Source organism: Castor canadensis, chromosome 11 (assembly GCF_047511655.1).
Source record: "Castor canadensis chromosome 11, mCasCan1.hap1v2, whole genome shotgun sequence".
Lineage (NCBI taxonomy): Eukaryota > Metazoa > Chordata > Mammalia > Rodentia > Castoridae > Castor > Castor canadensis.
In genome coordinates, this window is record NC_133396.1 from 95,556,196 (window position 1) to 95,577,221 (window position 21,026).

Here is a 21,026-nt window from a genome sequence, read left to right on the forward strand (position 1 = left end):
CCCGGATTTAGGTGTTTAACCCTTCCTACCTGCCCCCACCTCTTGCCTTAGGAACTTCCACTTCCAGGGAGGAGCCACTTGTCTATGCAGATGAATAGGGGAGGTCTTGCCTCTTTGTAAAGAATCGTCCAACCATTCCTTCTCTCTTTAGCACCCTAACAGCTTAATTGTACAATATTGAGGTACCTTGGTTATCTGTTCGGTGAAACGGTCTTCTTCCATCAGAATCCCTGTCTAAATGCATTTGAGTATAACTTCTCCATTCTACTTGATTAGTGGACTCTCCTCTCTCCATCTACTTTCCTTTTTGAAGACATGTTAATTTCTGAGATTTGTGTGTGTGTGTGTGTGTGTGTGTGTGTGTGCATGTGTGCATATGTGTGTGCATGTGTGTGTGTGTGTTAATGCTTTTTAAAAAATCATTCCACAATCATTTTGGAGAGAATTAAAACAAATGCAGTTGACACATCATGATCAACTTGGAGCCCCATGTACTATCTTTGCTTTTAACTTGTAAAAATGAACATGTACTGTGATTATAATGAGGGAAATACACTTTAATCTTCTGTAAGTGGATAATTAAACATTGATAAGGAAAAACAAAGACCAAAAGCTAGACAGCAATGGGCAGGTCACATGCTGTTCACACACAAAAGTTTACAAATGGCTCTTACAAAAAGCCTCACCTTTACTCATAATAAACTACAATTTAAACTATACCTAGACACAATTTTCACCATTGTTCCACTACGTACACTTTACTAATGTATAAAGGAAGGAAAGGAGGGAAGGACGGGGAGAAAGTTCTAGGATTTGGTTGTAAAAAGTCAAGAATCCAACCAGAAAGATCACTGTGGATGATAGAATTCTGATTTCTGAGGAAAAGACAAATAGAAGGAAATAGAAATGGAAAGAAAACAAAAGTGGGAAATATGTAAGCTCTAACATTTCAAAGATGCAAGGGGCTTGGGTAATTCCTTGTTTTGGTCCCCAGAAATTAACTTATTTAAGATAGACTAAAACAGTGTTTAGGTAACTTCTAGCAACATAGTAGAGGTCCACATTCATATTGAGCCAATCCCAGTATGAATAAAATAACAAACCACTAGGAATTACTGTGGGGGTAAATAAGAAGGATGACTAGGGTAAGAGGCATTCTTTTCATTCATCTTGAAATAGGTCACACAGAAAGTTTAATGAAATTCAGAGGTGATTATTTCAATCTACATGCATTGAAGGTGTCATGTCATCAGAGCTGATTCCATTTTGTCCCAGCCTCATTTGGGGAGAGATTTAAGAAAAATGAAACAACAACTTTGTCTCAAAATATTCTCACTGAAAAAATAGGAAATCATTTGGAAATCTAAAGTGAAGAAAATCTTAAAAGAATAGACTACAAAGGACCTGATAGATTGTTTTGTGACATGATTGCATGGCAGAAGAAATCACCACACAGGTGTTTTTCCACCTATCTCATGAATGGCCAACTTAAAGTCAAATGCTTTCTAAGATCCAGCTTGGGAATAGATCTCCCTGCAACATTAAAACAGAATGTTCTTTTTAACTTCTCAAATCTGCTATATGGCATCAATAGTAATGGGTATGTTGTCTAGGTCTGGAGACAGGGTTCACATCCAGATGTACTAATCATTAGCTACATTGTTTCAAGGAAACAAATAACTTTCCAGTTTCTTCCTCTATAACAACAGGACCTCCTCCTTGGAGATGGGTAGCAGGGTTAAATGTGGTAACACAGGTGGAGTGTGAAGACAAGCCTGGCACTTTGAAGGAATTCAATAATGGAGGAAGGAATTTCTTCCAAAAGAAAAAGATTGATAATTGATATTATTTATTATTCACTGTGATATGACAGGCACTCTGATAAATGTCATTTCATAACAATCCCCACCTTCAGATGAAAAAACTGAGGCCCAAAAAAGTTAAGTGATTCACCATAGCTCACAGAAAAAGTACAGAGATGAAATTTGACCCCGGGTCTTGTCTTATACCAAGTTCTAGCATACCTCTTAGAGAATAAAATTAAAAATCAAATCATTACCACCTCTACAACTAGCCACAGCTGACCTTGCAGAAACTTAATATGAGAATTTAATCCAATAATGTGAGATATTTTGTGAAGGTCACTTTATGAATAAAGCACTAGAAGATACAATGATGAACTGCAATGGACCCATGACCTTGATTCTGGAGTACTCAAGGGGGCGGGGGTTTGCAGGAAACTGGCAAGTAAGCAGATCATGTATGGATGAAGCAGAACAGAAAATGTGTTAAACAGAAGCATAATACAGGGCTGTGAGAGCATAGAGAAGGAAGCAATTAATGCTGCTAGAGTGATATGGAAAGGCCTCAGGGAGAAGCTGCAAATGAGCTGAGCCTTGAAGGTTGCATAGATTTTGATTAGTGGAAGAAGTAATGAGCATCTGGGTCTAGAAAAGGTGAAGAGGGGTGAACATACTGTGTGCTTGGGGACCAAGCAGGTGATGGGTGAAGGAGACTGCAGCAATACACCAATGAACATAATGGAAAATGAGACTGAAAAACTAGCAGGGAATAAGAGCAGATCATGAAGCCCCTAAATGCTTGTTTAAAAGATTGAACTATATTAAGAGGTCAATAGGGAGCTATTGAAAATTTTATGAAGACAACTCTAGCAGCTGCCTCAAAGACAAGTTGGGAAAGTAGATTGATGGGGACTGAAGGCTAGAGAGAGGAAGGTAAAGGAGAAGGACCCCAAGGAAATAGTACACCTCATTCTTGCAGGCAGTTCTGTTCTAAATAATACCCCAGACACAGACATCTGTGTATATTTACAAAATAAGTGAATTTTTTTTTTATTTCCTTGAGGGAAAGTTGCTGGGAATGGAGATTAAGGAGGATATCTATGGCCCCAATTCCCTCCAAAAGTCCATAGGGCAGTCATTCTCATGGTGTTTTGCCGAGCACTAGTGTGAAGAGAAGGGATGTGAAGAGAAGACCAAGCAGGGTATCTCTGAGTTTCCTATCCTTGCACCACAGCAGTCCCCTGTAATAGAAAGGAATGACAGGGATTTTGTTTCTTGTTCACCATTCTAACCCCAGCATAACATGGTGTCTGGCACAGTAGCTGCTATGAATTTGTTAAATGAATGCATACATGGGTAGAATTTCTTTTGAAAGAAAAAAGGGGAAGGTTTAGAATGCTTCCTCTGAGTAAAAATATTTGTCAATTTTGTATTGATCTCATGACAGTATCTAACTTGAGAGGAATTCTTTTCTTATATCTGACCTAAATATTTTATTTAGTAATATAAGCCCCTTTTCTCTCTTTGCTTGGGCAAAAATGACAAGATTTCATCAAAATAACCATTTAGTTTTTGGAACCAAATAGTACAGCAAGTTTGGGGTTTGGTTTTGCCTTTATCAAATACTATTCACCAGGGCATACTTTATATATGATGAGTATAATAATATCTCCAGGAGAAGGTGCTAGGAGAGTTACTGGTTGGAAGGTATCCATGAAATCAACTCACTGAAGAAATCAAAGCAATATAGAATATGAGGAAGACTGCTGCCTGAGTAATTGGAGAGAACTAGAGTCCAGATCAATCCAATTATTAGCGGTATGACCTTGAGTAAGTTACTTAACTTTTATAAATCTCAGTTTCCTCCATTATTAAATGAGGATAACAATGCTCACCTTGTATGACTATCAGGAAGTAAAACTAGGACATGTCAAATAGCTTGCACTGTGCCCAACACATAGAAGTGCTTAATAAATGGTAACCAGTATTTTAATGGACAATGATATAATATACTAGTATAATCCAGTCTTTTCCTATCTTGGTAATTTAAAATATTAGTAAAACTTTTCTTGAAAAATGTTTAGTGATTTTAAACTGTGACAAATGCCTTCCCCACACACATATATAGGCAAATTTATAATCAAAATTTAATAGGAATCTGGTTTATATTAGAATACTTAAGAATCATTATGTGGGGGTACCTATGGATACCTAGAATTTAGAGATTGAAACTAGAAGTGGGGGTCCTAGGGCAGGGTCAGTTCCTAGTTTCAGCCTATGGAGGCACATTGCAGTACCAGCCTCAGAATCCCTAAGAGGAATCTGGGAGGGTTGACATTGTACTATCATTTATTCATTCATTTATTTAATTGAACACTTCCTCTAGCCAATCTCATGAACTGAACTGTCCCTAAAGAGTGAGAGGCCTCCAGAAAGATGAGGAGCTAGCAGACAAGGGGGAGCTCTTACTAACTCAAAGGAAAGAAAATGTAGAAGAATTAGAACAACCTGAACAGGCCAGTTTTCTTGATACTGTTGTAAAAGTCTGACAGTAATCTCTTCCATTTTTGTGGAAGATTGAGTTAGTGACCCCAATTCTTTATACCTCCTTGCATCCAGTGCCACATGTCAGTGTCACAACACCGCCCCCACCCCCAATCACCACCACCACCACCAAATAAGACATGAGACTAGCAGAAACTCAAAAACTGTTAGGTCCCTGGCATTCCTGGGGCCAGCAGAAGGACCCGAGACTACACCTTAAAACCAGACCCACTGATTTATGACTGCTTGTTTCTCCCTGCTCTATTGTTTCTCAGCTTGCAAAACAACTCAGGAACTTCCAGTTACTCAACTAGCCACGCACGTCGACCTGTTCCATCTGGTGATCGCAGATAATCAGAGACCAGAGACTCTCTCCTTCCCCCATGGCTTGGCCCCTCCTATAAAGCCCACTACCCAAATGACCCAAGTCGCTGCTCCCTGATATGGGTGGGGGGAGCCCTGCGGATCTTAATCTTTCCTTTCCACATGTGACATGGTCTTAATTCGGTAGTACCTTACAAAAACCTTGTGCAAAACAAGACTGCCTCTCTCCTGTACCAAGAGAATGGCCTCTTCAAACTGGTCCCAGATCAAATATAACAGAGCTAAGTTGGCCCCAGCTGATTCCCAAACACGTAAGTGATACTAATCATCATAGTTATTCAGCCAAGTAAAGCCCAGATAATCAACATGCAGATCTATGAAAATATAGGAGTCTTTCTCTAAGCTAAATTTGGGGCAAATAGTTACACACTATGTTGGTGACCACAGATAAGATATATGCACTTCCTGCAGTGGAGGGGGGTTACACTGACTCTCGCACAATGCATGTGCAGGTATAATACCAAAGCAAAATCCCACTGATCAATGAGCAGACACCTAAACAATGAAGGGCAAGAATGAAAAATAGGCCTTGCTAAGGGGAGGCCACTAATGAAAGGGAGAGGGTAAAAGAAGGAAATAAAGAAGGTGAATATGGGTGATGTATTTTCAATACAAGAATGAATATAGAATTTTTAAACCTATTGAAATCACCATAATTAGAAGCCTAAGTTAGAAAGGAGAAAAATAGAGGGGATGAACCAATTTAGGATATAATACATATATACATGGAAATGTCATAATGAAACTTTCTGTATGGATAAATGAACAAAAATGTCTTTTTTCAAAAACAGAGGACAGGAAGGTAGGACAGGTCCTATCTGTAGGTTGGTACCAGTGGAATGGGGTAGGATATAAGGAAAGGCTGTAGGAAAGTGAACATGGTAGAAATTTTATGTATTCATGTATGAAAATGGAAAACTGAGACATGTTGAAATTATTCAAAGAATGGGGGGAAGAAGAATAAAGAAGAATGATGGAGTAAATTTAAAATATATTGTAAGTAACTTTGCAAATGTTACAATGTACCCCCAGTACACTAATAATATAATAATAAAATAATAAAAATAAAACATATATGCACTTCCATCACCATAATTCTTTTACTTAGAAATTCTACAAGTAATCTGAAATTCATTCAAATTAAAGTTTAAAACATTTCTGCTAAAGCTGACAAAAATGATCCCATATGATATAAGAACTTCACATTTAAATTGAGAACAAAGAGTTTAGTTAACATAATATTTTCTTTTTTTTTTTTTTTTTTTTTGGTGTGAGGAGGTAATTGGGAGGATGCCAGGAACAGATATACAGCATGAAACCCTCTCTTCAAAGAGAAAAATCCCAATGTGTACAGCAATTGGGACAGCAATTGCTTAAAATGCTATCTAAAAATGTGCCTTAAAATGAAATGTCTTCCCATGGTGCCTAAGGTAAATTTCCTCAAACTTTAGAACTATATAAGGACAGCTATAAAACGATAATCATAAATGAGAAATACACCTTGAAATTTAATGCTATAAGAATCATCATCCCTAACTGGGCTGTCCAAAAAGAGGTTTAAGGTGATCTTTAGATCTGAATCTTCTGGGCATATGAGCAGGGCTTCAAGGAGATGCAAAGTGCAATGTTTACTAGCTGTCAAGATAGCTTACATAGTGATGGGTTATTAATTAAGACAGAGCTGGTGTGTTCATATATTGTTATAAGGAGAAAATTCGGGTTTTACTTCAACTTATTCTATAAGTGATTAAGTCAACAAGTACAATTTTCTATTAAAAAAAAACATGTTTTGTAGGGCTTTGTAACAAACCTCATGGCTAGAAGTTACATTTCCTGTGGTTAACCAAAAGTCTTTATAAATAAAATGGCAATTGCTCTACCTCTAACTTTTCCCTTTTCTCTTCATCTTTCCCTTCCTTTCTCCCTCAAAAATTAATCCCAATGCTCTGGATGTGATTAAGTGGAGTAGATCATGCTGAAGGCACACAAAGTTAGGCTTCAGTGACTCAGAATGGGGTGCTAGGTCCCTAGCAGGATGTTATTTATGCAGGGTAGAATACTTGCATGTAGTGTTCAACACCAAGCAGGGTAAAGAATGACATTCATCGTGGGAGCAGGCTGACATGAGGTACCAGAATCCAGGAAGAATGAGGAGGGCATCCATGCATAAGGGGAGCCTAGCATGGAGCATCAGTGGCTGTGAATGGTGATAAAGACATCCAAATCTGAAAATTCTTAGGTGTACATTGTCACTGGGGGGCTGGTGTGAGGAGTCAGAGTTCAAGAGCACTGAGAAAGATGTTCATATAGAGAGGCATGGCTTAGGGAATCAAACCCGAAATGAGGCATGGATATCAATCCATGGGGTCTGCCCAAGTGTTAAGGAATTCACTTCTAAAAAATAAAGAGGACAGTCTGTCTAGGGTGTCAGGTTGCAGGCAGATTAAGGAATGTGTCTGTGGTGGGGTAGGGTAGCAGTATGGGGAATCAGAGCCTGGCACCGTTACAGAGGGTACCCCAGGAGAGAAGTGTCAGCTATGAGGTCTCAGAGCCCTCCCAAAATGAGGACACCCATGCCTGGGGGCAATCTGGCATTTGAGAGGGAAAAAATGCAAGATAAAGTCAGTATCTATGCAGAAAGGTGGTCAAGCATGAGACGTCATGGCCCCAAAAGGGTGAGGAAGGTGTTAGGGAGGAAGGAGGTGGCCAAAGTGAAGAGTCAGAACCTAAGTACAGTGAGGAAGATGGGGAACCTAGTGTGGGAAGTCATACCCCAAACAGAGTGATAAAGGCTTTCACACTGAGGGATGAGAAGCCAGGTGGTAAGTACAGTAAGGAGAGCATCTGCATATGAAGGTTCAGAATTCAGAGTGGAAAGGATTCTAAATAGGGATAGTCTGGCACAGAGTGGGGTGATGAGAACATCCTCGTGGGAAAGGGATGGCAGTAGAGATGGAAAACTGATATACCAATGGGAACTGAACTAGGGACCTAAATACATAAAGATAATGGGAGATGGGTTTTCATTGTTGAAGGGAGTTACAAATACTGAGAGGAAAACTACAATAGATTCAGGTACTTGGAGATATTCATGCAAACTCAAGAATGTTACCATATAGAAAGTCATATAAATAAACAGTAAAGTAAATGTGTACATCAATGTATATATTTATATCCATATATTCCCAGCTCTGTCTTCTGAAAAGGCCTGGAAGGGAAGCAGTGACACCTTAATGGCCAGCCATGTACACACCTTGATCCTTAGTGTAATTTCAAGATCATTCTCACAACTGAAAGGAAACCAAAACCTCTTTGGAGAAATGGCTGATTCCAGATCTGAGACAGAGAAAGTAAAAGGAGAGCTAGTGCATTGTATCTAAGAAAACGTTCAAGGGCATGACACAATTGATAAAATGCCTGTTTAATGAGCATAAGGCCCTGAGTTCAAACCTCAGTATTGCCACAGGAAAAAGAAAACATTCAAGAATGATGGAAGCATGTCAAAATGACACAGAAGTCTGTCTGAAGGGATTCTCACTAGAAAAATTGAGAACAATTTGTCATCAAAATAACTATTGATAATAATGGGACAAAACTAAATGAAGACCACAGGTTACCATGAGCCCATGCAGATATACATGAATAATTAGATAAACTGATCACTTGATGAGAAATTGGATATTTATATACTTGCATATAAAATACTAAGTAAAAAGGGAGAAAGGTAACCTCTTGGTTGAAGAAGTTTAGCAGACACTACCTTAATCAAGTAATCAAAATAACTCATTATTAATGGATCCAATAAAAATTATATGCCTCCTGATAATAAGATACAATAAAAAATAATATAGGGTTGGTCTGTAATGTACCTGTCAAAAATGCATAACACAAATCAAAGTGTGGCGAGTCATCAGTCAGGCCTAAATTGAGGGCCATTTTACAAAATAATTAGCTTGTTTCTTTAAGAAATTTAAGAAGATGAAAGTCAAGAAAAGGCTAAAGGACTATTCTGGACAAAAGACTAAAAACCAGGGCAACTAAACATAATGTGTGGTTCTGAACTCAGTCCTTTTGCTATAAGTGACATTGTTGAGCAACTGGGGATCTGAGGTTAGAGGGTAATGCTTCAGTGTTAATTTTCTTATTCTGATGATTGAGCTATGGTTTTATAGGAGAATGTTCATTTGTAAGAAATACAATTATTTGTAGATCATGGGGCATCAGATTAGCAATTTCCTTTCAAACAGTCAGGTGGGAAATGCTTTTTATTCTTGTTGTAACTTTAAATTGTTTCAAAGTAAGAAATATCAAAAGGAAACATCATAATTAAACATGATGGGAGCCCTCCTATTCCATAACCGTAGAAGATGAAAAGAGGAGTTGTACTCATGATAACATGATTAAAGTTAAATAAGACCTTTGACCCACTGGCTTCTGGCATGAGTCCCTCAATGCTTTTTGCTCTCTGTATTCCCACACTCACTGAAATGTAAATATTCTCCAACCTGCCCTTCTCTGGAGAAAGATATTAACAAACACAGCAGTTTCAGTTCTTAAGTACTTATGTCAACAAGATTATTTTTCTCAAATCTTCTCAATAAATGCAAGTATAAGCTATAATTTCTGTTTCACTTGATCTAAGGCTGACTCAAATTTCTTGAGGTTTAAAATTCTGTTTCACAGGATGCTGTCCATAAAATGATCTATGGTAGAAAGTTTTCAGGGATAAATTGTACTCCCAGGGATGCTCCCTGAGATTATCTATATGTAGCTGAAGATTTGGGAAAGACACTGTCAGTCCTGAAAAAACAAAAGAGTCCTGACATGAGAAGCCAGGACTGGTGAAGAGCAAGGCTGCCACCCTGCAGATTTATGAGAGCAGTGTAGTAATGACAAGGGTCAGGAGACTGCTTCAAAGGACTGGACTCCTCTTCAGCTTGGAGTCTAGCATGAGATACAGACTGTACTAAGCTACCAACAAGATTCAGATGGGGCTGGCATGCCTCCTGAGTTAAAAGTATTTCTTCCTTATTTGCCCAAGTTCAATTTTGTCAGACCATACAGGAAGCCTGAGATCAAAACTATGGCCAGCAATACCTCTAACTAGGTGACCCCTCCCCTTCTTTACAGAGGCAGAGAAAGTCCTGAAAACAGCATCTAAGAATGTTCCCAAATTCCTGCTTCCTCCTTCTCCAACCATTAGATTTTTTGCATAGTCCCTCCTTCTTCTCTGTCACATTGTCACATGTACTTCAGTGTTTCTCTTCATTCCCTATATCTTCATATATATTCTCTGCTGGGCCCTACACGTCTGCATTAAAATTCTTCTTGCTACACTGAACAGAACTTTAAAGTCTCTTATTTGCTTCTTGTTTTACAGTTTTTATGGTATTACCATGCTGTCCTTGCATTTTTTTACCTTGACTTATTTGTCTGCATGCTACTAGGTGAATAGTTTGCCTCTTTCTCCTAGAACCATCCTTCTCAGCACCTCTCAGCATCTTTTGCAGACTCCTTTGCTTTTGTTACTCTGTTACTTTTCCCAAGGTTTTATCCTTATCTCTTTTTCTCACTCCATTCATACTCCAGGCACTTACTTTCATCCCTAAAGTATCTACAAATGGAGTCCAAGTGATTTGTGTTTCCTGAAATAGTTAGGCAGATAGGTGACAAATAGGTAGGTAGATAGGTAGATAGATAGATAGATAGATAGATAGATAGATAGATAGATAGATAGATAGATAGATAGACAGAGATAGGTGATAGATAGATTGATAGATAGGTAGATAGATAGATAGATAGATAGATAGATAGATAGATAGATAGATAGATAGATAGATAGACATGAAAGAGAGAAGAGAGAGATAGTGTTCCTCATACTGTTTAAGAGGTCTAGAGGTCCATGCAAATACTTAGTTAAGAACTCTGGCAGTAGTTGATATTCTACGATTTGTAAATTGAGATCACACTTCTTTCCCTGAACTCTAGATTCTTATATCCAGCACTATCCCACAGTTGCCTCTAAAGCAACATAAAATTCATCCTTTTGTTCTCCCAACCTGTTCCAACTTCCCCCATCTAAATGAACAGCACCACCATCAATTCAAGATTCCAGTGAAACATCTCAGAGTCACCTTGAACTCCTCCTTCTCTCTCACCACCTCCACTTCCAATCACGCTCTAGAGCCCAACATTTCTCCATCCTATGTTTTTCCCACTGGTCTATTTCTCTCCATATGTTAGACATGATTTCATGTTACTCTTAACTCTTAAGGCATTGCAGCAACTTCTTGCTGTCCCTGTTACTAAGTTTGCCCTCTCTAAACCATTCTCACATTGTATCTGGAATGATCTTTCTAAAATGCTAATATACTTATTTTCTTCCCTTGGGTTAAAAAATTTTCAACAGTGGTACCTTTCTCATAGGACAAAATCTAAATTTTAAAATATGATGCTTAAGGTCCAAAACAATGTGATCCTAACCATCTGCCATCCCTTCTTCCCTTTCATCAACCTTACCATTTTGCTCTGTAGGGTCCAACTATACCAAGCTTTTCTCAGATGCCTGAAAGGTGCCATCATGTTATTAATTTCTGGGACTTGGCACATTTTAACACTCCTGGCCTCTTGGATCCCCCATTCACACCCAGAGACTAGCTTTTCTTTCCAACTTTCATTCCTGCTGACCAGAGACAACCAAGTCAACTAATAGTCTATGAACTCAAAATGAATAGATAGGCTTTGTAGACACCAGCCACCTTTCATGGTCCCACTGTTTCAGTTGGACAGTCCCAGCATCCAGATTTCCCTGTGAAGCTCTGACTCACACCAGCACTCTGTGACAGCTGATTGATCCTTTTTTTCTGAACTTCCAAACCCTCCTCTCAGACCTTTACTTCTGGCTTTTCCATATTTATCTAAGGACTAGTTCTTCTGTTAAGTTCCTTACTCCCTAATGGTGTTCAGCTTCCCTGATTGAACCCCTCAACTGTCTTGACTAGTTAGCTTGTACACATCCTTCATTAAGTCCCCTCTGAGAGAAATCTCTTTCACTCCAGACCTGTAGTGGATTCCACTGGCAGAAGAATGCAGAAATTCTTCATGGCTTCCCAGCCCCTGTGTTCATTCTGATACACACATGCAGTTCCACCACAAGTGAGGGAAAACCCAGCTTTGATTCCTGGGGCGCTATTCCCAAAGACAGAATGTCTGTGCATCCACACTGACTCTATATATACTCTTGTAACTTCCCTGTAGGAACTGGTCATTCATCAAGTGCATCTGCATACCTTCCACCTACGTGTTGGAGAAAGAAGAGACATAGGCGGTACTGAGGACCTTTTCTGTTTGAAAACTACCCTGAAGAAATGTTTAGGTCCACATGGGTCTTCAAAAGGCTGTTTCTAGGGACAATTGGCCATCTACTCATCTCCCCGAGACTGAGATATGGTACCCACTAGAGCTTGGGGTGAATCCTATACCAAGTCAAAATGGGCTGATCCAACCCTCAGGCAAACCTTACTCAAATGCATTCATCAGTCTGGAAAGGTATTGATGGTACCTTCAGGCTCTACCCACTTTTACCTCAGAGGACCAGCTCTATTCTCCTTTAGTATCTAGATGCTGTGTCTGTAGAACACTGGTAACTCCCTCTACCCTTTAAGAAGTATCTCAGCCTTGATCATGAACCCCTCATGACAATTTGCACAGATGGTGCCACTCTAACACCATGTTCTTTGAAGGCACCATTGGAGATTGTGAGCTCCTCAAGGACCAGAATGCCTGAAACCCCTTGCTTTCTTCTCAGCTCTGTGGAAGGTTAGGGCCTGGGGAAGCAGGGAAAGATATGGGGAGAACCCTGGAGAATAAGAACTAGAAGCCTCCAGTGTAAGCTGGCTGCTAACTGAGATGACCAAATGAGAATACAATGACTAAAGCAGCATGGAATCCTCAGGACATAAGGTGAGGTCTGGAGAGACAGGGATGTGTACCTTCCTATATTAAAGCAGATGGTCTGAGTGATTTGTATGTACAGTGGGCAATTTTGAATATAAATAATTTGAACTTGGGAAGGAGCGAAGATATAGGAGGAAGGGAGATTTTTAAAAAGAAAGGAAAGTAGAGGTAGAAGGAAGAAAAAAATAGTTCATGTTAATGAAAAATGTGGTCATTTCTTCTATGCATCCTATTTCTACCTCATGCCAGGGATTTATACCTGCACTTCCACAAAATCCTTCTGGGAGCAATGGCCTGTCAGAGAAATGACAGCAACGCTGAAATTTCAGGATGGGTGTGGCTGGCATGGAGTGTTTGGGAGCTGCTGAGGCCTTGTTGAGCGTATGGATTGTCCAACTTTGAGTGCTCATTGTGTGCCTGACACTACATGAAGCACTATGGACATACAGTGTGATGAGAAAGACTCTATTTTTATTTCTCTCCCAGGCTTTATTTTATCCCCTCGACTGTTCAGAAGGAGAGGCATTTCACACTCCCATTATACAGAAGGTTCAACTAAAGCCTGAAGAGATTTGTGACTTAACTACAGTCAGTAAGAAGTTAGTGGAATTGGGACCATTCTTCATAAAGCAGACAAATTGGTTCTGGTTTTAAAAAATTAAAAATAAAGATGTATACACAGTGCAAGTGGCCTTCAATGAGGCCTTGGAGAGCACTGAAGCATTCTTGTGAGGCATCTCCTGAATTTTAGTGGCTCCTTTTAGCTTAAACAGAGATGCTTGCAGGTTGCAGATGGAAAGCCCCTCTCTCCATGACCGTATCTGATATGCATTGCTTTTGTCACCACAAGACTGCCCTGCACAGTCTGAATTTGTCCCACTTTATATGCACCAGGCTGAACAATGCTGGCCAGGCACTTTTGCTCACCCACAAGCTCTATTTTCCCACTTCCGGGGTAGAATAAATAGTGTTTGTTCCCTAAACAGAAGCCGGCTTGCTCAGGGGCCTGGCACCAAACTAATTCTTCAAATTCAGCTTCTTTACACAAATCCTGTGGCTACACATATTGACTGTCTGGTAATTCGTGACTCCTAAGCCTCTTCCCCTCTCACCTGAGCTCCTGTGGCCACATCTGTGTCGGCCTTGCTCACCATTAGAGCCCAGTGTAGAACCACCATCTGACAAACGGCAGGTGCCGAGAAAACACCGACACATGGATATATATGGGACCAGAACCTGTCCACCTATGCCTGACCATCCCTGTTAGTATCTTCTAGTGTCAGAATCAACCAACTGTCTAGAGAACATTTTGACCCAGTGGCCCATGAAGTGAATTTATGATCCTTTTCCTGGAAAAAAATCTTGCTTATGAAATTTCCTTTTTGCCAGAAAGGCTTGGCCTCCTGGGGATTTTCCTTGTTTGACTTGTTGACAGGCTGCCTGCCCCTGTTTTTTGTGTAATGCTTCCTGAGATAATCATTCTATGGGAGAAAGAGCAATGTTTCTCAATGAACAACAGTCTGGCGGAGGCTTTGGTACAGAGTGAGACCTGTACCAGGGTAAGGTGATTACAAACTCTCTCTGTCTCATCTTTCTCACCTACAAAATGGGTAATTATCTACACCCAATCAATGCACTGAGACTATGAATGCCATTTAATAATTGTCAAAGAGGTTGCCCTCACTCTGAGGAAGGGTAGCTGGTACATATAAAGTTCCATGAGCTCCCCATCACAGTACTTACCCCCATTTATATTGCCTTCCCTGCCTTTATGGGGGTCTCCTTCCACCACTTGCCACAAACTCCCTATAGCTTGAGAATCTCAGAATAAATTTATAATTAATATTTAGAGGCAGCATGCACTGAAGCATCAAAAACTGTCCATTTTGAAATAAGACTGACCTGATCTCAAATCCTAGATCTGTCATTTGGATGCTTTGATCTTGGATCAGCTCTTTTGACACTCAGTTTTTTCATCTGTAAGATGGGATACCACATTCCCAGAAACAGACATGAGAGAGAAATATATGTGATGAGTTCCTGATGCACAGTATCTCCTATTATGGCAACTATTGTTATTTGTTAATAAATTCTAGGAAAATATGTTTAATTCTAAATGTATAGTTAATTCTAAAGGCTATGATTATAGCATTTTTGATGAAATAATAAAAGATATTCAAACTTAACTGTCCAAAAATGAAAATTATTAAATACAATACTTATTCCTTTGACCCAGAACTTCTACTTCTTGGAATAGTCTATAAAAATAATCTCACAAAAATATCCTTGGATATGTGTACAAAAACATTCATTGCAAGGTTAGCTACAATAAAAATTATGGAGACAATACTCTAAAATTCCAAGAAGCCATGTCTAAAATTAGTTATTTTACAACGTGAAAGAATATTCATGGTGTTTGCTGGCTGAGAAAACCAAAAACAAATAAACAAAAAAACAAATTGTGAGACACTATGTATAGTGCAAGGTCATCTTTGAAAAGATAAAGCAAGGTAAAAGAAAACCCAACCCATTTATATAAACACATCATGGAGAAAAGTTGGAAAGAATTGGAAGGTAATTTTTAACTTCATATACTTTTATATGCTTTGAATTTCATAATACACTTGATTTTATATTTTTAAGTACAGAATTAAAAATGAAAAAGACAAGTTTTTTTTTAAAAGGCATATAGACAGTGAAAACCAAAAAACAAACAAAAGCAAGCCCTGCAAGTAAGCAAGTTCAAAGAAGATAAAGTGCTATTGTCATCTGTGAAAACCAAAAAGCTTTCATCAAAGAGAATTTCTTAACTACAGATGACAGCCCCTTAGAGAGTAACCATAAACCTGACCCCTAACTTCCCAGGTCCAATAATAAAGATTAGTAACATGTTTTGAGATCTTGCCACACACTAGGAACTGTGCTAAGCACACTTCATTTATTCATCTTAGCCAGCCTATAAAGTGGGAACGATGGATATCTCTATCTCAGATGAGAAAAACTGAGGCTCAGATATGGCTAATACACAATGAACCTAAGGATAAAACCTGATCACTTTAAATTTTGAGCCAGAACTGTTAACCACTGAGCTTTAATGTGTCATGACTCGTTCCTTCAGTCTACCCACTATAAGTCAGACTTGAGGGCATCATCTCAGGTTTACTAGGCTGATAAGAGATAAACACATAAACCCAATGCCCACTGTCTAAAATATCCACCTCCCTTACTAAGTTTCTGGGGAAGCTGGTGCACTTTGGATTTGGAAATTTTAGGCAGATTCACTTCAGCTAAGAAAAAACAGGATAAACATAAAGAATTAAGACCCTGGGAAGTACAGTAGCTAAGACCAGGGCCCCAGAGACAGACAGGCCTACCTTCAAATCCTGTGTTCCCAGCTCACCAAATAATGCCTGGCTTAGAAAACTCCCTCGTGACTGATAAAGTATGGATGATGATAGTCCTATGTCACATCAAAGATTAAATTTAAAAATCGGTTAAAGCACTTTAGTATCTATAGGGCCTGACCTAGCATAGGTATTTATAAAGCACAAGATAGATAATATAATTTAAAAATCCATAACAGAGGCATAGGCTCCTTCTTCTGCCACTGCTCCCACTACAGTGCTCCGTGTGACTCATCGTCCATGTCTTTCAGGTACAGGTCTGCTATCCTGCAGATAAATCTTTCTGCCCGCCTCTCATTATCATATATCATACAGTCTATGTGCTTCACTGGGGAAGGTCACAATACTATCAACTTAGTTTTAGCTCTTTGGGGAAGCCTGCTGGCTCAGAAATAAACCCTGGTCACCTGGACGGAATTTAGGTGTTTGCCAAGTTTCCCTAACCAACACATTCACAAACCATCAGTTAGGGTCTCCCTTCTGCCAAACAAGCTTTCTTGTCATTGACTTGAACCAGGTTTCACTTTCTAAGTATGGCCAAAGGTACAATGTTAGCTTTGGGTATGGAAAAGATCAGATTAGAACAATGATGCAAAAATTATCAACTCAAGAATAGCTTTTGCTTGCTTGTTTCACTATCCCTTCCACTTTTCAAGGGGGCCACAGGCAGGACATCACCTGGCTGTTCTTCATCACATGGCATGAATCTTACTCTCCTAGATGCCTGAGACAATGCTGTCTTCAGCATGAAATACCGGATCGTATACACAAATAAACACAAATATGCTTCCAAGCCTTTGTCTAACGTTTTTCTCCCTAGAATTCCCACGTCAGCATTGTCCTGGGCTTTTTCCCTTCCATAGCTTCCCAGACACAGAGCTAACTAGGTAGCTCTCCATTCCAGTCTTATACGGAATGTCTACAAGTGCCTAAAAAGGAGCTGTAAGCACTGCACAAAGGCAGTGTATTGTTCTAGAAAGAGCCACCATTACTCAGCAATCTGCTAGCAGTGCTGATGAGTGACCTACATTCACTGAGCAAAGGGCTTATTTGCTGAATGTTGACAAAAGGCTTAGGCCTGCCAGTGCCAAAAGAGTCACCAAAGAAGAGACTGATGGGTTGGGGAGGGATTACAAGGAGGGAGGGGTAATTAAGTGCAGTCCAGGAGATTTTGAATCAATGAGGGTGTATGGGTCTCTAGAATCTGTATTTTTAACCTGCTCCTTGGGCAATCCTAATGTCTGACCAGGTTTAGAAATCACTGATCTAATCTAAACCCCTCATATTGCAAAGGACACTGCACCTGCACAAGAGATGGGTGTAACTTAGAATGACCCAGAGAATAAGTACCAGATATTTTTTTTACACCAAAATAGTGCTCTTACCCAAGGCATTAGCATAATTATTCTCCCACATTACCAGAAAAGAATGCTCATGTGCTGGACAAATGGAGAAAAGATGACTCAGAAAAAGCAGCCACTCAGAACCATGTTCCTGCCATGTCGTGAGGCTCACAAGCACCAGAGACAGAAGAGAGAAAGCAATTCTGTCAATTTTCAGGGGTAGAAATTACTACTGCCAATTTCTTTAAATGTCTCCTCTCACCAAACTGCAGACTGTTGCTATTTGCTCTTCAAACACCTCTCACTCCTGTTTGGTACAAATGGAGGAAAGCCTCTTTTTGTTGCCATGACACCACCACAATAAGCTGTTTTGAAGTGTTAGATATTCTGAAATGACAGGTTCTGTTTCAAGAAATGAGAATGCTGAAGGGGTCAGTAAAAACTGCCAACCTTCTCAGTATCACAGGTTGTCATGAATCAGTAGTGTCACTCTGCCAGGAACTTATTCCTAAGACCACAGAGCATGTGTTTTGACAATCTACCCTAAACCTGAGTCCTCAGTATATGTGAGGACAGTTCTCCCTCTAGCTAAGAGACCTCAGCCAGTCGATAGTCACTTGCACTAGCCTACTCTACACCCCCCACTGAACAAGGCCTGCTCATGCTTACTCTTAGGTGGAAGGCTGGGGCACTCATGTCTGAGTCATGGAATAAGTGCTGGCCTGATGAACAATAACCAGATGTTGCTGTTCTTTCCTTTGTTTTTGCTTAGATGCATCTTCTCCACCACAGAATTTCAAGACAACTTGACTTTAATCCTGCCATTTTCCCAGGAGGGAAAATATGGACAAAGAACATTTAAACTAACACACCTGTGTTCCAACTGCAACCTTGAGGCAGCCATGTTTTGTTCTTGGCCTTATCCTGTATTTGTGGGATATGTACGTGTGTCTTTCATTTGATGTTGCTAATGCTTCTAGGATAGTGTCATGGTTTATTTGTCTCTATAACTACCAATGTCTGGCACATATTAAGCACTCATTAATGTTTGCTGGGTGGTCAAAGATTAAATTTAAAAATGTAGTGATTGTATATGTATGTGTGCATACTACACATGTGTGTTTGGGTAATACAGGCCTGGCATAGAGCTGATTGACAGTAAGAATAGGAAGAGAAATCTGAAAGGTATCTTAGCATCATCTCCAAAAGTAGTTAGGAAACCTTGGCTGATATCCTAACCCCCCAGCAGTTCACTGAAATAACAGTTCATTAAATAACTTCAGTTCCCAACACCTGGAGTTTCTGGTTCAGCAGAGTTGGGAAAAGATCTGGGAATCTTTTTAATGCAGGTTCCCAGGGCATTCTTATGTGCACTAAGACTCTAATAGTAGATTAAAATAAAAATGCGAGATGCCAAAACATCAGCAGATCTACATTTAAGTAATTTATAGCATTTATTAGGAGTTAAAAATTAGACATATTAAGCAGTGAGGCATGAAAAGAAACATACTATAAAAGAATGCACAGTAAGATATAAAATAAACTGACATAATGCCAAAATCCGAGAGTCAAATATTAAGTGCCCTGTGTTTCTCAGATGCCATCAGGGAAAATTCCATGGAGAGGTAAGACTTGAAATGGAAACAGGCCTGTAAGGATGAGTAGAACTTTCTTGGCAGGAATAGAAGGGGCATTTCAGGACAACTTAGGTCTTATACTCTACCACATTTTGAAATTCTAGAAGTTTATGAGCAATATTGTAATCTGGTAAGGACCAGACCAGGGATGACAAGCTTCTGTTTCTGTCACCACTTGGAGAGTTAAGGGTTCTGCTATAAGCTCTGAAATTAGACCATTGCATACTGATTTTCTGAACACTCATCATTTTCAGTCTGTTCTCAAGCTGCCATATCCCACATCAATTGAAATTTTGTGTGGATATTAATATAAATGTATATGTAGATATAAGCATGGCTCTAGATGATAGAGATGTAGAAGAGATGTGGATATGAAGCATCAAATACAAAGAAAAGCAGCCTCATTATACGCCCCTTGCTTTTCTGACTATCCTTTAAGGTATTCACTCAGAGAAGAACAAGGGAAATCTTTTAAAGTTAATGTCAAATAAAAGAAAACAAGAGCCTGAAAAGAACACGGAAAGACCAATAGGGCTCTAGAAATAAAGTATCTGGTGTCAAGGGGTTAAATGACTATCTGTACTTTGAAAAATCAAAGGAACCAAGTTAAGAATTTGCTGTGTCAGAAAAAGCTTACACAGAGAGAGAGAGAGAGAGAGAGAGAGGGTGGGAGAGGGACAAGAGGGATTAGGAAAATAATAAGGGCTTTTTGTATACCTGCCCCAACACAAAAGGAAAGAACAAAGCAGAGGTAAGCCCACTGACAAATGGAAGGCATACTAAATAAACGATTCGTACAAAATGATCCACATGGAGCACTCCACTCAGAGAAAGAGGACAAGAAGCCATGGGCAGTTAGGAGTTACTGCAATGTGATCAGAAAGCCATGGGGCTGCCAGAAAGGGGGCAGGGAAGGGCAGCTGGGATGCAGGCAAATTAGCAGAGCCTGACTTCCAGAGAGCTCAGGGACTTGGTAATGAACCTAGACCTGCCACAGCTGACTCATCAGAGGAACAGCAGTGTGGGGTCCCAGGGGGCTGCAAAGAGCAAAAGTGCAACTTCAGACTTCTCAAGAGGCCCAGCAAATTAGTGACCAGTGCCAAGAAATGACAACATCAGATTGCATCTGTGTGAAGGCACAGTGCACAGAAATGTTTGTAAATATACACTATCTGCACACTAATGCTACTCAGAGCAAGGCTGACCTATTTGAGAGGACAAACTATGCCACCCATAAAATTGGCGTATTTATTGTATTGGACGACTGTGATGACAAATTAGAGCAAATCCTTTACCGGAATTTTCAAGACTTAAGTTCTATTTCCTGTCATTATTAGTAGTGTTGCTAAAAACAATTACCTTTCACTTATCATGTACCTCAGGCTAAGCACTAGTGCTAAGCACTCTGTGTTTTTAACCCTTAGAACATTCTTATAATGTAAGTTTATTCTCATTTTGAGGCTCAAAGATACAAAACAAATGACTTACACTCACACCACTAGTGAAAAGCAGAGGAAGCAGAGGATCTGGCTGGAACTAAGGGAACTTGAGTCTTACCAGCAGCTCACAGTGGAACCCTGAATGGGTTCCTTTGCCTCCTATAGCCTAACTTACTTTCATCTGTGACATGCAGTCAGGTGGCATGTCAGTAGGAGTCCTCAAATACCATATGGGTCGAATCAATAGTAGAAAAGCAAAGTTTTAGAATTTGCAGACTGTGTTTAAATTCCTCTAGCACAAAGATGCTGGGCAACCTGTCTAAGCCTCAGTTTGCTCATGTGTGGACTAGTTTATGAGGTGATTGTAGAAGTCAATGAACTAGCTCACTAGGTGCCTCATGGCTTTAATATTCTATGATTTTATTCTAGTTGTAAACTGACCTGACTGTAATTACATGAAAACCAAAAGATAAAATGGTAATTCATGAAAGAAAAATCTTTTTAAAATTAATGTAGC

At 39.5% G+C, this 21,026-nt stretch overlaps 1 protein-coding gene across 4 annotated transcripts in view; it reads right to left on the minus strand.

Annotated features, from left to right (window-relative positions):
- Nucleotides 1–21,026, minus strand: part of LOC109701800 (flavin-containing monooxygenase 5-like) — a 363,647-nt gene that overhangs the window by 194,899 nt on the left and 147,722 nt on the right. The window contains exon 1 of one of the 4 annotated variants that reach the window (XM_074047598.1): nt 14,589–14,664. The exons of the other annotated variants lie outside the window; for them this stretch is intronic. The gene's annotated coding sequence lies outside the window, so the exon portion shown is untranslated. Of the gene's footprint in view, nt 1–14,588; nt 14,665–21,026 lie in introns of those variants that run through there. 4 annotated transcript variants of the gene reach the window in all.